Here is a 22,085-nt window from a genome sequence, read left to right as displayed (position 1 = left end):
ATCAGCAGGAGAATGGATGAAGAGAAGTTGTTTAATGTGTGTAAAAATACAGTTAGATAGAAGGAATAAGTTATAGTATTTGATTATACAGTAAGAAAATTATAGTTAACAATAATTTACTGTATACTTCAAAATAACTAGAAGAATTGTAATGTTCCCAATGCAAAAAAAAAGATAAATGTTTATGACAAGGGATATCCCAATTATACTGATTTGATCATTGCACAATGTATACATGTATCAAAATATCACATGTACTCCAAAGGTATGTACAACCATGATACAGCAATAAAAATACTCTAAAAACCCAAAAACTTTAGAAACAGAAACACCAAATTAGAAGCATAGCAATTGAGACAAAATAATTTAAAATCTAAAAAATAAATTCGATGAGAAATCGGAAGCAAACTGTACAGATGCACAAAAGGAGTGCTAAGCTAGTCCAGACCGCAAAAGGCCTGTGCATGGTGCAAGATTGGAAAACATGACAACTTGGGCTTGGTTCAAGGTTACTCTCACTGTGCTTACTAATGAACCAGAAAATATGTACTGTAGAAGATAAATATTCTGTAAGTACCTGAGTGAGCGGGCCCAGCTCTCCAGGATCTCTCCAGGGCCTTGCTCTGTGTACAAAGCAAACTTTCAGCAAGCTGAGCAGTTCACGGCTATAAGCTCACTTCCTTTTGTATCTTTAGACTGGGGAAGACACAACAGCATCAAGGATCTATCAACTATGTAGAAAGTAACTTCTACTGCAGCCCAGTGTTCTGTGTGTCATTTCTATTGAATCACTAGGACTGCAATAGTGCTGGATTCCTCTACTATAGACACTGTACTATAAAGGAGAAGAAGCACGTGTCAGATTCAAAAACATGAGCCCAGAACTTCTTATGTGCAGGAAATATAACTCTAGTTCTAATATAGTTTTTCAAGGACTGACACCATAATATTACTTATGTTCAAAATTCAACTCTGTCATATATTGCACTAGCTGCGGAACTTTTGGCAAATAAGCATCTTTCTATACCTCAGTTTCCTCATATTGGGATGGTCATAATCATAGCATCTATCTTATGGGGTTGTTGTGGAGATTAAATAATTTAGTAAGTGCTTAGAACAATGCTTAGCACATTTGAAGTGCTATGTGTTAGCTATATAATTTCTTATAATTTCTTTAAAATCTTTATAATTTCTCTAAATTTTTATTTTGGATTCCATACAGTTAATTTGATGAGAAAGTTTAACCTTGGCCTTTTAAGGGATCCCCAATCCTCTTTCCATGCCACTGGAGCCAGGTATAGTGGACTCCATTTGTCTACATATGTCCAAATTTAAAAATAAACTGGACAAACACTTTACTGACAAAACACATCTCTGGGATGCATTTAGCTTGCAGATCATAATTTTGAGACCTCTGACCTGAGGGCTTAGCCTTTGGAACACTATGATCATAAAATTTCAGCTTTGTAGAATATCACATTTTACCCTTAAGGCAATGCACATATTAATAATATCTACCTACTGTTTGAAGGAGAGTGATGGAAAAAGAGGAAATATAGGAAGTATAGACGAAAACATTAAATATTGTTTAATGTCTCAAACTATTATTCTTCCATCATAGATTTTATAAATTGGTTTATGGACCAAAGGATTTCCCTAAGAGTTATTTGAAACTTTTGTGTTTTGGCAAAAGATGTTTACATTTCATTAAGAATTTCAACTATCTGCTATGCATTATTTTTTATCAATAATAGTGCAGTTAGAACAGTCCTTCGTAAACATTAATGTGCACATGAATCACATGGAGATCCTGTGAAAAGGCAGAATTTGATTAGTTTGGGGGTGACACCTGTGGCATTGCATCTCTAACACACTCTCAGGAGATACTGTTGCAGAAGGCAGTACCTGTACTAAGGTACAGGCCTCCAAAGGGTCTTGCACAAATGAGAGACCCTGAGGCTCAAGCATTATGCTGCTGATGACATGCAGCATATTATGCAAAATGATAATCTCAGAGTTGCTGTCACAAATACTGGTATAACTGCCTCTACCTTCTAGTTCATAAAGTTCAGTTACTACTTTAGAAACCATAATTTGAGTTTGGTTTAGAGTACCTCTTTTATAACAGAGTCCATATAATTGTCATATGTAATCTATTTTGATGTATGCATTTCAAAGAATACTTAGAACATAAATTTGAATAATTTGCACTTGATTTACTTAGAGAATCAGAAGCAGTACAACAGTTATCTACAATGTTAGATAGTGGCCCTCAATACTGCACTCTATTCAATTCTAAATTCTTAATAACACATAGACTGGAACACTGGTTGCATACTTTTAAGAGAAACTTTTAGTTGTGTATTTTTAAGAGAAAGTGTTCTCTTTCTTATGTAAAAATAGATTAGCAAGAGAACTTTAATTCTTATGTAACAATAGATTAGCGAGAGAAAATGCATTCTGTCATATATCCATACACAAACACATACATGTATTTTTAATGGATCAAATGAGATGAATAAATTTTCTTTAAACACTTTGAAATCATTTGGAATATTTTAATTTTGTAAAGTCGAAAATAAGTGAAATGGATTGTGAAAATCAAAATAAATATATACCTTTTTAAATGTCTTTTAAGAGTAACATCTGCTTCAACATATTGACAAAGTTAGCAAAGAAATGCTGAAATAAAATTTACCTCAAAAAATTTCATGAAAATATGTGATTACATTATATAAACATATAAAAATAACTACAGAAACTTCAGAGCACATATATCTGGTTTTAAACAATACTGTTTTAATCAGCTTTTACTCCTAAGTAAGTTAAATATTTATCTAATCAGTTCTATGAAGGAGACCACTTTGACCCCTCTACCACCCTCTATTTATGTGACTTCTGGAAATACAGAACTAATCCCCACAGAGACTCAAAGCAAATTTGCTTACACATGTCCTTGTGAAAGGAAAATATTTTAAAATTAAATGTCAAATGGAGAAATCTTTATCAAAATACTTATCAAAATGCTAGATATTATTAGAAAATTGATGCGACAAAATAGGAACTATGATTTTTTCCAGTGTCCCAAACCATAATACTAACTTTTTAGAAACCCCACTGGCAGTTCTAAGTTACTTATCTTAAATATAACATAAAGAAGTCAGAGAAAGTCCACCAAGTAAAAATGGAACACACAATGAAAGTGTAAACTCCACAGAAAATTCACAGCAATGACAACAGAGTCAACATGTTTTTGTTTCTTGTTTATTGAATCACAGCCATAGTAAAATTATAACTACCTATAAAATATCTACCACTTTTCACAGCAATTAATAGACTTACTGGGACCCATCAGTGTGAAATACAACATAAAAATTTTTTAAACAAAAAAACAAGTTGTATTTAAATTCTTGTCAAAATTCCATCATAAGCTAATTAAAATGGTTTATTTTGTAAAAGCTATGATTAGAGATAGAAACCATACCTTTTGCCAACATAGCTTTTATTGTCATGGTAAAAAGAAATTGTATTCACCATATATTGGCTTCATAGAACATAGTTTCTACCCATGTTGACAAGTATTACACATTTTTATGTACATGAAACAAGATAAAATAATTTTAGCTGTTTGTGTCCACCTTAGTGCAATTCCTCAAAGACACAGGAAATAAATAACTTCACACAAGCTAAGAGCTGGCCCAGCTTATATCTTTGAGAGAAGCTGATTTCTTTGTTGTTTACTCAAATATTGTTAAACAATGGAAATATCATGAAATAGTCCACTTTTAAAGCTATGTCTGTCCTAAAATGATTTCTTTTGGCCATGTGGGAAGTGTTTGGCATTCTCCAAGCTCCAGGCAATTTTAGGTATCAGTGGCTTTTGACATTGTATTATTTTCCAGGAATGTTCAAGACATCACAACCCCTTCTTTACCTGATTCATTCTTCATCAACATTCTAGACAGAGATTAAGCATCATCTTTCCAAGACGTCTTTCTGTGTTGTTTGTTTATACATCAGCTGACATTTTTCTTCCTCTGGCCATAGTCATATATGTGTGTGTGTGTGTGTGTGTGTGTGTGTGTATATATGTACCATATGTATATATGGGAAGTTCTGAATAGCTAACAATAACCTTCTTTATACAAACTGGGTTTTCACTCAATGAAAAATAGTGTAGTACAATTCAGCTTAATATGATTTTAAGGAGGGCAAAGGTATATAAACAAAGTACAGAAATCATTTATGTATAGCTTCAACTTCCATACTGTTAACGAAGAGTTATTGATCATGTGGAATAAAGAACACAATGGCCAGTCAGTTGCACTTTAAGTTACTTTTCCACAAGTGGTGATGCTCATGTGGTGCCTTACTAAAATTGTAAGCAAGAATGTTGATTCTATGTATTTTTCTCAGGTGCTAATAGTATTGATTCTTCTTTCCTTTCTCACTGTAATCCACTAGCTTTATATTACACCAAAACTTATAGGATAAAGAAAATGTATGAAAGAAGGAAAAATATGGTTCCCCTCCTCTTTAGCCATGATGAATAAAATTAGTCAAGCTTCATATGGTCAACAGCATGTATTACACATTTCTATGTATCATAAGCCCTGAGATAACCCAGGGGAGGCAAAGGGTGTGTGCTCTGATTTTCAAAACCTTGTAACCATGCTAAAGCTGAGTGGATGGACATGAACTCCAAGAGTAGGCAGAACCAACCCGGAAGAGCTTGGTGGCTAGAGTATATATACACAGTATAGATGTTCCTCCTTGAAACCATCCAACATGAGGTCTCATGTTGCTTGTGCCTCGGGTTTCTGCTTGCAAAAGGGCAATTAGTGAGATTCAAGCATATATTCTCAGCAGAGAGCTCCTCTGTAAACTTGGTCATGATCTCAGCTGTATTACTCAAGCGTCTTAGCCAAATGAAAAGAAATGTCAGCTTGGAATTTTTCAGATATTTGCAAAAAATATTTTCATTCCAAAGACAAGTAAGGGAAAGAAGAGTAGTCATAAATTCCTTATGTTCTCTGAAACGTGCAAAATTTTAAATAGAATTTTATACAGAAAATTAAAAATACAATAACCTGGCATCTTTAACTCAATATTCGTAACAATTTAATGGTGGTGGGCTTTAGTGAAGCCTCCTATTCAGGCTTTATTACTTTAATAAAACAACTTTAGTACATTTTCTATTCCACAGTAGTACTTTATTATGAGTTACAGAAAGTAAACTGCCCTTGTCAAAATAAATAAAGCAAGTACATCTCAGGATTTCACATGCCTGATTTTATAATGTTGTTTTCTAATGTGCATCGCTACTCATTTGCACAATTTAGTCATCTCTTAGGAATTCTCAAGTCATTAGCATGAATTAGTATAGTATTAAGTATGAAATGACAGATACTTCTAAGAATTTTAAAAGAAGTGCACTGTTAGGCACAGATTAATGGGGAGTAATTTATCTCCTTCTACATTTACAGCTCCCACAATGAAAGCAGACGGGCCACAAATATGCTTTTCCTAAGTGGTCATTTTTAGTGGCAAACTGCTAACACAGCAACATTTCTGGGTCCATTTCTTCAACACAGACTCACAGGAAACCCAACATGCTGTAGTAGAATGCATCTTGAGTCGAGAGACATCAGATGGCATCTGTGGTACTGCTCTGGCATTGTGTGACTATGTGTCATGTGGCTTCTTCCTCTATCCTAAAGTGGTTCCTTACACATTGTACATTCTCTTCAATGTTCAGGAGTTTGACAAAGTACTCTGTAGTATATAAAGCCCTTTGCTGTGTACATTAATTTATTTTCACATCTCCACAGGATAACATAACCCTGATTTTACAGGTAGGAAAACTGCTATTCCTCTAGGAAGTGTAAGTAAATGTCTGATGCCACATTACTGGGAACTGCCAGAATCAGTACATCTTCTAAGTTCTCATGTGTTTAGTGTTAGGTAAGAAAGTTATCTCAGCTCATTATCCCACAGAGGTCCCACATGCCAAAGACTGGGGCCAGAGTGGAGCAAGGCACTCAAATAGTTCACTAACATGCATTCTCTTCTAAACTAATACATTCCCCAAATAAAATCAATTTCTTGTCCAGTCTTTGAAGATATTGTTCATTTTTAGGAGTAAAAGTTTCTAAAATAACCCTCACATAATTTTTATGCTCTTGCTAACCTTTGGAGAGCAGCATTCATAAGCTCTCTTTGGAAGGGCTATTATTCCCAAATATAACTCATAGTATCTAAGTTATTAACGTATTCTTTACTCACTTTACCTTAAGTTACAGAATTTGGAATTATGTAGTACAACTAAGAAAATGCTAAAGCTGTGTCATTGAGTACATGAGCTGCTGATATGAGTCTCAAGAGATGAGATACAAAATGGAAAAAAGTTTTAAATTAATCTGGCTACAAAGATTAAATATAAAAATTATGACTAAAAGTAGTCATCATGTTATTATTCTTGTTATTATTCATGTTATTATTCATGTTATTATTCTTAACCAAGAGAAAATATCTATCCTGTTCCTTTTTGGAACTGTTTAATCTCATCTTCAATTCAATTTCCAACTCACATCTACCAGAAGATCTCCTGCTAATACAGCTTGGGTCTCCACAGTACGTCTTGGATGTGGTCTTCCCGTACAATCTATATACATTTTGTCAATTCATGTTCTATGATTACAGTATTTTCTGGTTTGTATTGTAATTGATTACACGCTTCTCCCTCTCTTTATTCTGAGTCCTTGATGTCAAGGGCCACATTTAACTGTTTGAGGGGTAGTGAGGGGGACTGGATACACTGAGCACCTAAAACAAAGACTCAGTATGATTCTGGAGTAAGTGAACAAATGAGTAAATCTAAATTTGTTTGAAATCTGATGACTAATAGTAAGTCCATGTCATAAAATCAAATTCAGTGTTTCCTTATAGTCCATGTATAGTTTTCTGTACTGGCAGCTGTAAAAGAATTCAAAAGAGAGCAATAGACAAAAGCATCTGTATCTTTCATGACAGTAGAAAGTGAATACAGAGATGTTAATCATTATTATAGTCCCTCAAAAGGTACTGCTTTTTCATTCCAAAATATCTCTTACTTTTTCTTGACACAGTCAAATGGGTTTGCTAATTTACCTAATAAAAAGAAATCCTTAGGTAAATTATTGGCTTCCTTTAAAAGGAAGCTAAAGTAAATTAGGATGGGTCAAAGTTAGACCTAGAAACTTCAAAAGTGACTATTTAATTGAGTGTATTTAACTTATCTTTCCATGATAATTGATAACAAAAGCATTCATCTAATTGAAAATCTCCATGAAATAAAGCAAGACATACTGAAACACTATTCCATATTTTTTTCATGAATCACTTATCTTTAAAGAAAAATTGAGTTACTGATGTATTTAACAGTTAATTTTCAGCTAACTGATGCATAATTTAAACCTTTGACAAAAAAATTAATAACTTTGATGTTTTAATTTTAATATTAACAAAGGATAGCAGATTTAAGCATATTTAAAATGTTCACAGTACATATACACTTACCCTGAACAATTAGTTACACAGAGAGTCACAAGATGAAATTCAAAAGCAGCATCTTTAGATTTTGAGATTGTTACTCCAAACATAGACATGAGAAAAATCTCTGTAAATATCTCATCAACTCAGAAGATTATTGAGTTTTAGTAAAGAGATAGGAAGAACATGGATAGGAAGAATAGAAGTAAAGAGATAGGAAGAATTTTAGTGTCTCTTATGACACTAAAATTAAAAACACATTTGTTTCTGATTTCAGATTTTGATTCTTTAAAGGGAAAAAACACAAAAAGAAATGAGGATAAAGGGAAAAAAACACAAAAAGAAATAAGGATAAAATCTATATACTGAATGCAAAGGCAAGGAATTTCTCAGACAGAAAATAATCTGGCTGATGGAAATAATAAAGCTAAACACCATGCTCCCCACCATCAATCATAAGGTTTGAGATGAAAGATAGATACCCCAGAATACAAATAGACAAGGAGAGGCTTCACAATTTTGTAAAACCTTTAGGGGACAGAAAAGGAGAAAGATGTTTCTTCATCTTTGGAATACAGTAGAGATGTCCCTAACCCCCCAAATTCAGAACCCTAGGCAGGGCCCTGAGAGCCAAATGAGACGCATATTTCAGAGTAGAGATAGCTGGCTTGAGTCTTGGGTGAGGCTAAAGCTACAGGACACTAGGGGATAGATGAGGCAGCACTGCTGGAAGTGAGCACAGGAAGCATTTTAAGATGGCAGAAGCAACAGCAGAACAGTGATTTGGATAAACCCAAAGACAGATTCCTGTACTAACTTCCCTCCTTCACCTCCTAGCTCTGTGTGCTTGTTCAAGTTACATGACCCACTGAACTTGTTTCTTTAACTGAAGAATAAGACTATCAACACCAAACTTAAATAATTTTTATACATATTTGGCTAGGAAAACAGAGCCACTTAATGTGTTCTAAGTATGAAGGGTTTAATATGAAAAAGTAAAGAATTCAACCATTAAAAGAGCTGGGAAGTAAATGATGAGTTGGGGAGTGAACAAGAGTTGAGGGTGGTCAGGGAAGCCCCATGCCCATGATCACAGCCCAAAGCACTGGTATGGGGTTTCTCATGAGCTTATAGGGAAGTTGCTGCAATGCCTTTGAAATATATGAGTATATGAAAGCTCCCATTGATTTTCTCTGTCTGCACCAGTAAAAGCAATGGTTTTCAGTAGCTGGCTGGAAAGCCAATGTGAATCTCTCATCTGCACAGCATATGATGGAAATTGCCTTCAGAAAAAAATGGCCTCGCAGTCTTCTGCCTTCCTAATCAAGCAGAAATGCTACTTCTTGGCATAGGTCAGTCTGAAACCATACAGGGAGGGGGATTCTTAAACACAAAGGCTCTGGCTTCTCTGCATTGTGAGGAGACCTTAGAAAGAGGTGGTGATGATGCAATTATTCAGCATCAATGAAAATGTTAAATTTGATTATCCACAATAGGAGTATAGCAAAGATTTGTACTAGTATTATTTATTATCTTTACAGGGTAGAAATAACTTTTGGGCAAAATTAACTGTACAAGAGAGAATATTTATTGATATCTGACTTCAGGCACAGAGAAACTTTAGAAAACAGAGTTTGGTGGTCCCTTGGTGAAGAAAAATGGTGTAGACATTTTTTCCCATAATTCCCAAAATTTCTTTTGATGGACCTATATAACTTACACTGTCAGAAAACAAACAACATTATTTTAAGGAGGGAAAGGGAAGTAGGATAGTAAGGAAAGAAGGAAGGAAGGAAGGGAGGAAGGAAGGGGAAAAGGAAAAGGAAAAAGGAAGGAAAGGAAAGGAAGGGAAAAGGGAAGGAAAGGAAAGGATAGGATAGGATAGGAAAGGAAAGGATAGGAAACGAAAGGAAAAAGGAGGGAGGATTTTAGCAGTTACACTGCTGGGATGTAGCTCAAGTCAAAAGCTTTTGCTACTTGTTCCAGGTTACTCATAACTGATGTGTCAAATTTGTCAGCCTAATGATTGGAGAAGCACCTATTATATCTTTAATTAGTAGGGAATACGACAATAAGAATGGCAGTTTTAGCTACAGCAGCTTAGAAGACAGATTCAAGCACAAGAAAATGAATAATATAAATGGTAAAAATCACCACTGACAATTCAGCAAAGCCAACAAATCCATATAGTACATGCTAAAGTGCAGCAAATTACAATAGAGACAATATAATGAATTAACACATCAATATAACAGCATATTATCAACAAAAACAAAGATCTATTGAGTGTCTCCAATATACAACACTCTGTGCTGAAGAAATTAAGACAACAATCCAAAGCTAGAGCCAGAAGATACAACTAATAATAGATACCATCACAAATGAGCTCATGCAAAGGGTCTACTGATTGGCATAGTGATACCCTCAGGCAAGGATGTAGTATCTGAAATCAAGACACAGGAGTGGTTCTCTGTGAGATGATGTTAAATAAATTAAGAAAGTAAGCTCAAACTTCTCTCTTTGAGAGACAGCAAAAAAAAAAAAAACAAGAGGAAACAAAATAAAAGTGGTTGGAAATGTTCCCAGAGTTCCATGAGCCATAAAGCTGTCCATGTACACACCCTCTGAGGTTAGTCACTGTGAGAGTGGACATCAATCACTGTGGTCACACTGGAAGACTCCCTCCAGGAAAGTTAAAAGGAAAAATAAAGACCAAAACAGTGCCATACATCAAACCCATGAATCTGAGAACAGGGTGGTAAAAGATGCATTTATGGTACAAATTAATCCAAATGACCAAGAAGGGCAAATGTTTTCCACATGTACACTGTGTGTCATAACGTACTCTGTGACTGTGCATAAAATAATAGCACACTTTGCCAGAAAGGTCATTTTATCTATCAATTCAAAACATATCCATGCAGATTTGCAGCATGCCAATATATTCAACATTTTACTTAACATTAAGGCATTTTATTCACTCCTGTTCTCAGGCCCTTTGATGAAGTGACATTTCCTGACATTTTCTGACACTTTCTCACAGTGGAGTAAAGTGACATTAAGTCAGATTTCGCTGGATTATTACATCTTATAGATTAGAAAAATTCTGGTCATTCATTCAACAATCGTTGACGAGGTGCCTCACCGTTCTCATTCTTCTCCTGGTTACCGGCATTGCAATGGGTTTATGCCACTTCCCTAAACAAACAAGGTTAGAAGTCTCATTGACTTCTGGGATGGATATGAATGCCTCATCCTGGCTTTAAAGTACTTCTCCAACATGTCCGCAATGCATGTTTCCTACACAACGTTTGGTACAAACTTCAAACACCACATTCTTCACGAACATTTTCACATTTCTCCTGAACTAAATGTTGTCGTTCCTTATATGAAATATATTTTTTGCTCTTTTATAGAACATTGTGTTTTGTTTCTGGTTAAATACCACTTTATGTTGACCACCCCCAAGTCCTTAGTGGATAACAAATAGCCAATATTATTTTTCGTGTATTTTGAGGATTGGCTAGGAGGTTTCTCTGCTGACTTTGCCTATGGTCATGTATGTGTCTGCATTCAGCTGGGAGCTCAGCTCAGCAGGAAGGCTCCAGAGGGTCTTACTCATGTCGGGCAGCTTGCACCAGCTGCTGGCTGGTGTGCCCTGTTTCTTTTTTTTTTTCAACCTGTTCTTCCATTCACCTATTGGCTAGACTATCTCATTCCATTGATAAAAGAAATAGAGAGAGCCAGTTTTCATTTAAGGATTGAAGAATGAATTTCACTTCTTGATGCTAAGGATGTAAGGCCACTTTTACTGTATTACACATTTCATATTTTGGTTGTGCTTTTATTCTTACAGGTCGTGTAGGTCAGGAACTCTGTTACCACAGTATCTCCTACATTGTCTGGCACAGTGATATGTATCTTTTACTTAATAAATATTTATTTCACAGAATGTAAGGGTTGTCATGGTACTATCTATAAATAAATAGATAACAAAGACAAGTCTAGGCAAATATTCAAGACAGAAGCATGTTCTTAAAAATTGGAGAGGGCCGGGTGCAGCGGCTCACACCTGTAATCCCAGCACTTTGGGAGGCTGAGGCAGGCGGATAATGAGGTCAGGAGTTCCAGACCAGCCTGGCCAATAAGATGAAATCCCGTCTCTACTAAACATACAAAAAGTAGCCGGGCATGGTGGCACAGGCCTGTAGTCCCAGCTACTCAAAAGGCTGAGGCAGAAGAATTGCTTGAATCCGGGAGGTGGAGGTTGCAGTGAGCCGAGATCACACCACTGTACTCCAGCCTTCACGACACAGTGAGACCCTGTCTCAAAAAAAAAAAAAAGAAAAAAATTGGAGAAACTTCTCCAGTGCAGTGGCTCACTCCTGTCATCACAGCACTTTGGGAGGTTGGGAGCCCGAGGCAGGCGGATCACAAGGTCAGGAGTTTGAAACCAGCCTGGCCAGCATGGTAAAACCCTGTCTCTACTAAAAATACAAAAATTAGCTGGGCATGGTGGTGCGTACCTGTAGTCCTAGCTACTCAGGAGGCTGAGACAGGAGAATTGCTTGAACCCAGGAGGTGGAGGTTGTGGTGAGCCCAGATTGCGATACTGCACTCTAGCCTGGGCAACAAAGCAAGACTCTGTCTCAAAAAAAAAAAAAAAAAAAATTTGAGAAACTGCTACTGGTAGCTAAACAGTCATTGTGAAAGTTAATTACAAGCCATTCCAATGTGCTCTGTCTGCTTTCTGCTCATAGAAATGCAGAATCTGTGTCCTTAAAAACAGATACATCTAAACTTATTTTAAAACATTATATCATTTAAATGCATTGTTTCCTTTCCTAATTTGGGGTTTGTCCACCAAATGAAATTGCAGTATAAAAAAATCTATAAATCACCTTCATACAAGATATTTAATTTAAAATAAACCTTCAAAAAAGTGAGAAACTGACTTATACACTATCATTTGAGCATGGATACATTTTCTATTATTACATAAACATTTTCTCAACCATATTGTCCTTTCTTAAACATTCCTTTAAAAGGAATTTCATGATGAGAATGCCATATAATTAATTTAATGCCTATATTTTTCTCACGTACATGTAATTACATACATATTTCAAATAAATACTTGGTTGTTTATTTTCCTTCCACTTAAGCATATTTAAAACAAAGTTGAATATTCACCTAATTTCCCCTAAAACAAAATGAGCATTGGTATACAAGGGTAAAATGCTGAAAGTCATATTTTTAACAATATTTCCTTATATGTGTCATCGAGGAAATTATCTAATCTTTTTTGGTCTCTATTTATTCATCTGTAAGATAGAAAATAGCAATTTTTTCCAGATTGCATACCTCTAAAACACTGTAATTCTCTATATTCCTCTTAGCTGTATAACACACTAATACAAAATTAGAGGATTCATTAGCTGTTATTTTGCTACCCATCAGTTTCATTAATAGGAGCTTTACAATTTGGAAGTGGGGAAAATAGTACTAGATAATTAATGAACCAGATATTAAGCCTAAATATATATTCACACATTACTCAGCACACTAATAAACCAGCTAAGAGAAAAACATTGGTTGAGACTGTTTGCTCAAGTCATTCATAGTAGCAATTTTGTTTTTCACAGTTAATAAAGTTAATACCGAGGAGACACAAAACAAAAAAAAGGATAATAAATATGTATCTACAAAATCAGAAAAAAATGTTAAACCAAAACATAAAGAAGCAAGTTATGCTAGAATAAAAATGAAAGATAGCTTGCAAAGATATATTTTAATTATTAAAATCACCAGCATTCTTGTTTTCCTAAAGTATTTACACAAACTACTGTCCTCTGATCATGCTGCCATTTCCTCTCAATGTTCTTTTGTCTTCTAACCAAGAGAGTAAGACACCAGGCAACTTCCAAATTGTGGAATTCCAATTATACTTTCCTTACTGAAAGAAACCAAGGCTCCTTGGGGACTTAGCTGACTTCAGGCTGGATCAACTGATGTATAAGAGATATCTGAGATATCCTATTTTGACAGAAAACAAATACCACTGTGTTCAAAAGACATAGTGCCAACCTGAAGACAAGCTCCCACTTTTCAAAGATAGAACTGTTTGAATAACAATAATAACAAATAACAACTGCAACATACAGAATTGTCAAATAATGTTTACTGAGTATATAATGACAAATTAAAAGAAAACGTCCAAAAATAATAGATGATGGTGAGGTTGTAGAGAAAGAGGAATGCTTATCTACTGCTGGTGGGAATGTAAACTAGCTCAACCATTGTGGAAGACAATGTGGCGATTCTTCAAAGACCTAAAGACAGAAATACCATTCAACCCAGCAATCCCATTACTGGATATACACCCAAAGGAATATAAATCATTCTATTGTAAAGACACATGTACATGTATGATCACTGCAACACTATTCACAATAGCAAAGACATGGAATCAACCTAAATGTCCATGAATCATAGACTGGATAAAGAAAATGTGGTACATATATGTCATGGAATATTATCACTTTGCAGCCATAAAAAAGAACAAGATCATATCCTTTGCAGGGACATGGATGGAGCAGGAGACCATTATCTTTAGTAAACTAACACAGGAACAGAAAACCAAATACCACATGTTCTCACTTATAAGTGGGAGCTAAATGATGAGAACACAGGGACACACAGAGGGGAAAAACCATACACTGGGCCCTATTAGAGGGTGGAGGGTGGGAGGAGGGAAAGGATCAGGAAAAATAACTAATGGGTACTAGGCTTAATACCTGGGTAATGAAATAATCTGTACAATAAACCCCCATGACACAACTTTGCCTATGCAACAAAACTGCACATGTGCCCCTGAACTTAAAAATTAAAAAAAAAACCTTAAGAATTATCTTTGGAAATTACTAGAATACCCACTCATTGTTATGAAAATTAGTAAATAGAAAAAATAATTAAGCACTTATCTTGCTTTCATCTCACGTATTATATTTAGAGTACGCAAGTAATGCAAAATAGAAAAATCTATAAGTAGGCTATGGTCAGACTTCCGTAAACCAATGTTGTTGCAATAAATAGAACAGAGTAGTGTGTAAAAATGTAAGATTAGGAATTTTCTTGAAATCTTTGGGCAGAATTTTCTTAGTTTAAGATCAAAATTTCCTAAATGTTCTTAATTTCCCTTCAGTGTGGATGTGTTCTTCCATCCACCCCTCCCAATGATAGAAGAGCAGGGACCTCAGCTCTGAACTACCCTATTGGGCTGCTTCCTTCCTCCATGTGAGTGTACTGACTCTAAAACGTCAGTTTCCTCCAGGAGTAACATGGACAGCCTGACTGTGTTGTGTCCTTGTCACTTGTGTCTTCTTCCCTCTGTTTGTGAAAACAATCTTGAATTAGATTCCAGCAACGATTCTTGCTAAGTTTTAAAGTCAAAATAAATCTTTATGTTTTAGCTTAATAAATCTTTACTTATTTTCAAAGCACTTTCCTATAAATTATCTCATTTCATCATCAATAATGTTCTGAATAGTATAACTCAATTGGGATGCTATCAGGAAGAAGTGGTTGTATTGAACAGTCTGCATATAAGATAGAAAGATATCCATTGGAGAGAGGGAAGAAAAATAAGAAAAAGAAATAAATATGAGTGGAGTATAAAAATAACAGCTTGATGGAAAGTGAAAGAAATAAAAAGATATAGGAGGTTCAACATAAAATGAGAGAAATCATGAGGAGGAGACATATAGATTGAGATCATCTATTGAAAGAGAAAACAGAAAAAAAGATATATGAAAAGAGAAAATAAAGATCAAGGAGGAAGGAATGGGATGGAGAAGAAAAATGATAGATTTAATGAGTTCTGAAGTGTGTTAATCAAGTTAAACTGCTTATGCCTCATTGTGCCGTCCACTTAAGCTGTGACTATTAAAATAAGTTACAATCCATAATTTATTACCTCTGTCCTTTGAGAGGCTAATTAGCTTTCCTACAATTAAGCACTATTCACAACTCCTCAGCTGTTCTTATCAAACCTTCAACTGGCTATAAATGCACAGCCAAAGCAGTCCTTTGGGAGAGATGATTCCGTTGCAAAATTGTGTCAGAAAACACACTCATCAGAGCAGTTTTCTCAAAGTGTGGCCCAGTTCTTTAGCAATAAAGACACCTATGATCCTTATTAAAATGCAGATTATCCTGGGTGTTGCCAGGAGACACTAAATCAGAATTCCTGAAAATGGGGCCCAGGAAATTGCATTTTTAACAAGAATCTTAAGTGCTTCTTATATACACCAAAGTGTCTTCTGTTAGAAGAAATAAAGCCAAGATTCAGACCAAGTTAATCATCTAAAGTGCTTACTGCTATCAGCTATTGGGTCTGGTACCTTTCAAAAGGAAAAAGAAGAAAACGGTCATCTGCTAGTCCTGGTCATCAGTAAGGTGATTTCAAAGAAACACTATTCTTTTCTGAATTGTTAGGTCTTCATTAACTTCCTTCTGCACCAGGTTGACCAAATAAAAATATGGGCATCTTTAAGGTTAAAGGAAAATTCAGCAATAAAGTCAGGAAGTGGACAAATGGCTGTAATTATGTGATGTTTGTTTCTTTCTCAAGTATTCATTCTTTGTCTTATTTAATTTCCTCATTTAACTAATCATGGGAAAAGATAAAAATAGGAGCAATGTCCCTCATTATGTTATCAACAGTTGCTGTGACTGAGTCCTCATTTCCCCAGGGAGATCAGACTGTGCGTCTTTAGGCCTGTTTGGGGATTTTTTTTTTTTTTGTCTTATTGTTGTTTGTTTTCAATGTCTCTCCATTCTATTTTACTCAGAGACTTAGATTCTTAGATCATTTATGTCATCACTAAGAGAGTTTATCAGGCCAAATAATGTTTTCCTTGCATTTTTTAATAACCCGTAGGTAAATAATGCATGCAATTTTCCCTGAAAGTAACATTTTCTTTGTGTATACTACATAAAAACAGCTAAAGGAAGTGAAGGATCCGGAGAGCATGCCGAAGAATATAAAATGGTAGACAAAAGAACCTTTATACTCCCTTCTCTTTGGCTTTAAAATATATATATTTGCAATTCCTTAAGGGCTGTAAAAGATTGATTTTTACAAACCTTAAGGTATTACAAAGATTTGGCAGGGAACGTGGGGGATTAGATGTGGTTTTTGTTCTCTCTGCATATTGTTCATTTGAAAAATAAACACATAAATGAAAGAATGGTTTGATGAAAATACAAACAAACATGAGGTGTTTATGTTACTACAATTTCTATAATTTTACAGGTATATTAGTCAAAAGCTTTAATAAAATTGAGAAAAAAAGGCAGAATTTCTGATTATATCAAATGACTTTGACTAAAACTTCAATTAATAAGCTAAAAGAATAGGTCTAATAGGTACAAACAGTCCACAACATTATCTTTCTTCATGACTGGTCTCTTAAAATCCACCTTGAGGGGCAGGCAGGCTCTGTTCTGCACCTGAATGAAAGTCAATGGCAATCCCATGACTTTGGTGACTCAGAGACTGAATGTTCTCTAGTCACATCTGTATACAAGAACACTTTCAGTTTATTAATTAAATGTTCGTTCTTGTGTAACAATTTTTAAAATTCCAAACTTCCTTCAATTTAAAACTTTGTGGCAATTATTTCCAAATTGATCTATAGATTCAATGTAATTCCTATTAAAATCCAATCAGGCTGGCCAGACGCAGTGGCTCAGGTCTGTAATCCCAGCACTATAGGAGGCCAAGATGGGCGGATCACTTGAGCTCAGGAGTTCAGCACCAGCCCAGGAAACAAGGGAAAACCCCATCTACACAAAGAATACAAAAATTAGCTGGACATGGTGGCGCATGCCTGTAGTTAGAGCTACTCGGGAGGCTGAGGGAGGAGGATCGCTTGAGCTGGTAAGGTCAAGGCTGCAGTAAGCAATATTTGTGCCACTGCACTCCAGCCTGGGTGACAAAGTGAGACTGTCTCAAAAAACAAAACAAAACAAAATAAATCCTTTTAGGCTTTTTTACAGAAATTAACAAGCTAATTCTAAAATGTATATGAGAATGCAAAGAACTTAGAGTAAAGCAAACAACTTAATAAAAACAAAACAAAGTTTCTTCTTTTATGTTGATAAAAATAAAATAAAAAAAATAAGATGTTCAACACCATTCGCCCTTAGGGAAATGTAAGTTAAATCCACAATGCGATACCATTACCACCGACTAGCATGGCTACAATCAAAACAACGGACAATATCAAGTTGGCCAGGATGTGAAGCAACTAGAACACTTATACAATGCTGATGAGAATGTAAACTGGTATAATCACCTTGGAAAACAGTGCTTACCATATGATCCACCAATTCCACTTCTAGGTATCTACCCAAGACACATGAACCATATGTTCACACAAAGACTTATACATGGAGTGTTCATAGCAAACAGTATTCATGATAGCCCAAAATTATAACCATTCTAAGTGTCCACTAACTGGTGACTAGAACAACAAATTGAGATATATACACAGTATGAAATAATACTCACAAATATGATAGTAGTGATCATGATAGTAGTGATGAGAGGTGAAAACATGCTAGCAGCCCTGGCTCGCTTTCAGCGCCTCCTGGGCCTCCGCTATGGCCACACGCCAGGAGCCCTGGCTCGCTTTCAGCGCCTCCTGGGCCTCCGCTATGGCCACACGCCAGGAGCCCTGGCTCGCTTTCAGCGCCTCCTGGGCCTCCGCTCTGGCCACAGGCCAGGAGCCCTTCAGCCTGCCGCTGCGCTATGAGGGCCCCTCTCTGGGGCTGGCCGATGCCGGAGCCAGCTCCCTCTGCTCACCGGAAGGTGTGAAGGGAGATGTGCGGGCGGGAGCCGGAACCGCGCGCCGCGTTCGCTGGCAGGCGCGGGTTCTGGGTTGGCGCAGGCTCAGTGGGTCCCGCACTCGGCTCGGCCAGCCGGCGCCTGCTGGACTTAATCAGGGACCAGCTCCCTCTGGGCTGCCTCAGCGCCGGGGCTGGGTGCCGCAGAGCCCCGGTGAGAGGTGAAACCGGCTGGGCTTCTGGGTCGAGTGGGGACTTGGAGAACTTTTCTGTCTGGCTAAAGGATTGTAAGCACCAATCAGCACTCGGTGTCTAGCTAAAGGTTTGTAACGGCACCCATCAGCACCCTGCCAAAACGGACCAATCAGCTCTCTGTAAAATAGACCAATCAGCTCTCTGTAAAATGGACCAATAAGCAGGATGTGGGTGGGGCCAGATAACGGAATAAAAGCAGGCCACCATGCTGTGGCAGCTTTGTTCTTTTCGCTCTTTGCAATAAATCTCTCTGCTGTTTACTCTTTGGGTCTGGGCTGCCTTTATGAGCTGTAGCACCGAGAAGGTCTGCAGCTTCACTCCTGAAGCCAGAGAAACCACGAACCCGCCAGAAGGAAGGAGCAACTCCCGATGCGCCACCTTTAAGAGCTGTAACACTCACCGCGAAGGTCTGCAGCTTCACTCCTAAAGCCAGGGAGACCACGAACCCACCAGAAGGAAGAAACTCCGGACACATCTGAACATCTGAAGGAACAAACTCCAGACACACCATCTTTAGGAATTGTAACACTCACACTCACCACCAGGGTCCCTGGCTTCATTCTTGAAGTCAGGGAGACAAGAACCCACCAATTCAGGACACAGTGATACAAGTTAGTAGTGATACATGATAGTAGTGATACATGTTACAATGTGGAAGAACTTCAAAGATCTGCTAATGAAATAAGCCAGACATAAAAGATTACATATTGTATCACTCAACTGATGTGAAGTTTCTAGAAAAGGCCCATGCATAGAGACTGAAAACACATGAGTGTTTGCCTTAAGGCTGGGCATTGAGTGGTTGCCTTAGGGCTGAGGTTGACAGAAAGAAACAAAAAAAATTTTTTGAGCTGGTGGAAATGTTTTAAATGTTTAGTTATGGTTGTGTAAGTCTATGAGCCTCCTAAAAATAACTGAAATATTTACTTAAAATAGTTAAATTTTATGATAGTAAATAAAACTGTTAAAATATGTAGGAAAGTATAAATAAACCTGTCACCTCAATAAAACTGTTTTAAAAAGAAAAGTTAAGGCCACGTGTGTTGGCTCACACTGTAATCCCAGCACTTTGGAAGGCCGAGGTGGAAGGACTGCTTGTGGCCAGGAGTTCAAGACCAGTCTGGGCAACATAGTAAGACACTGTGTCTGCAAAATACAAATTAAAATCCTAGCAGAGTTTGGCAGAGTGTGTCTGTAGTCCCAGCTACTAAGGAGACTGAGGTGGGAGGATCACTTAAACCCAAGAGTTTGAAGATGCAATGAGCTGTGATTGTGCCACTGCATTCTGACCTGGGTGACAGAGTTAAACCCTGTCTCAAAAAAGTAAATAAATTAAATAAATAAATAAAAGTAGAATTTTTTTTGGTCTTTTTTTTTTTTTTGAGACAGAATCTCGCTCTGTTGCCCAGGCTGGAGTGCAGTGTCACGATCTTGGCTCACTGCATCCTCTGCCTCCTGGGTTCAAGCGATTCTCCTCCCTCAGCCTCCTGAGTGGCTGGTATTACAGGCACGCACCACCATGCCTGGCTAATTTTTGTATTTTTAGTAGAGACGGGGTTTCACCATGTTGGTCAGGCTGGTCTCGAACTCCGACCTCGTGATCCTCCCACCTAGGCCTCCCAAAGTGCTGGAATTACAAGAATTTGTTTGAATGTCTACCTCAGGATATCTGAAGGTTGAAAGTCTGAAGTGAAAATTGGAGACATAGTGGGCATTTCCCTTTTTGTTCTAACTCATCCCCTAGATGGGAATTAAATGGAGAGGAAAAAGATATGAGTTGATCCAGTGTTGATGTAGACAGAACATGAATGATCTTTAATGAGAGCTGTTTTTTTTGTCAGGTGCTTTATGGGCTTTTTTACACACCCTCACGTCCTGGGGCCCCTCACCAGCACTCCTCTCATCCAAATGGCACTTTCGGTTAACCCCGTTGACTACTCTTGGATCCACTGCTACATCTGTTTGGGGTCCTTTATGTTCCAGTGGACATCTTGAGAAAAGTCCCTCTTGGATTGAAGAATGTCTTTCTTCAGCAGTTAACCTACAATTTGGTCCACTGGAAATATTCATCTTTGACCCATGGCAAAACCCATCAAGATTTTTGAGTGGTCCTAGGAGGCTCCTGCCCCTGACTTGAAGGAGGAGAAAACATGATGCATCCTCCCCTCACCCTAACATGGGGGGATGTTAGAACTCTCAGCTCATTCTTCAGTGTCTACATTTATTGGGCCAGATGTAATGGCTCTGCTAGGGTTCACAAAAACTTTTCTTAAACATCCTTTTTACAAGTTCTGATTAAGTGAGCTAGAACCTCACTTTGAAATGTGAAAACTCTTAACCACCCATTTTCTTGGAGATTAGCCTAAACTGAGGCAGAAAGTCCCATTTTAACATACTGTTATACTATAATTTATTTTTTAAAAAGGACAAGTGGTTTTTAACTTTTGCTACAACATAAGCCATTATCCTCATTTCACCTATGTATAACTAGGGGGAATTCAAAAAACTTAAATATGTTTCCAATGGAATAGTAGGCTTTCCTATGAATTACCACAGATTAAAAGGAGAAGACAAAGTTTATTTCAAAAGTCTTACAGAAATTTTTCTTTAGAGTCACAGAGGCCAGGAAAGTATGCCTACCTTATATAAATAAAAGCCCTGTCACAACCCATTTTCAAAGCAGATGTATAGCAGGATCCAGCAGGGGTTTGCATCTGTTTCATGTGTGCTGGCCTTCCTCTGTAGAAGCTCTCAGCTGTGCAATCAAACACATTTTCACTCACCAGGGGAGATTAAAATCCATATGGTTTACTTACTACTTGTCCTTGGACAGAATCCTGATGAGAACAGTGTAAGAGACCAAACAGCTATAGATTTCAGACAGGCTACTTGAATAAGATCTGACTGATTGTTTGGAAACAGTGTTTATCATTGCATCAAATATCTTTTAACAAATGCCAAGAAATGACTCCACTTGCAGAGTTCAGTTAGTTGGACAAAGCCCAGAGTAATTTCTGTTCCATAACACCTTGGAAAGTTTCAGAGGTTTCATGTAAGACCCAACTAACGTAGTATTGAAAATATATTAATGGATCTAAAAGTTCTGAATGTGACCAAACTTATCCATTTCTTGATTATGTCAGAGGCGTCCATACCAGAATGACTCCATCTTGAATAGAGACCCAATAAAGTGAGACTTGCTGGGGGACATTCCCAGGAAGTTAGGTACTCTTGGTGACAAGATGTTTATGGTTGAGGGAATGAGTTAATGATGCTAACTAACTAAATAAGACCCCTTAGGACAAAAAATTCTTTTTTTTGTTTTGTTTTGTTTTGTTTTGTTTTGTTTTGAGGAGGTGTCTTGCTGTGTCGCCCAGGCTGGAGTGCAGTGGCACGATCTCAGCTCATTACAAACTCTGCCTCCCAGGTTCACGCCATTCTCCTGCCTC

The 22,085-nt window shown here is 37.0% G+C and overlaps 1 protein-coding gene across 1 annotated transcript in view; it reads right to left on the bottom strand.

The window, feature by feature from the left end:
• Positions 1-18,674, bottom strand: part of LOC101146628 (putative inactive beta-glucuronidase-like protein SMA3) — a 244,541-nt gene extending 225,867 nt beyond the window's left edge. The window contains exon 1 of the mRNA XM_055387289.2: positions 18,107-18,674. The gene's annotated coding sequence lies outside the window, so the exon portion shown is untranslated. The remainder of the gene's footprint in view (positions 1-18,106) is intronic.
• Between the last annotated feature and the right edge of the window lie 3,411 nt (positions 18,675-22,085).

This window comes from Gorilla gorilla, chromosome 4, assembly GCF_029281585.2.
Source record: "Gorilla gorilla gorilla isolate KB3781 chromosome 4, NHGRI_mGorGor1-v2.1_pri, whole genome shotgun sequence".
Lineage (NCBI taxonomy): Eukaryota > Metazoa > Chordata > Mammalia > Primates > Hominidae > Gorilla > Gorilla gorilla.
This window is presented reverse-complemented; position numbering and strand designations above follow the sequence as displayed.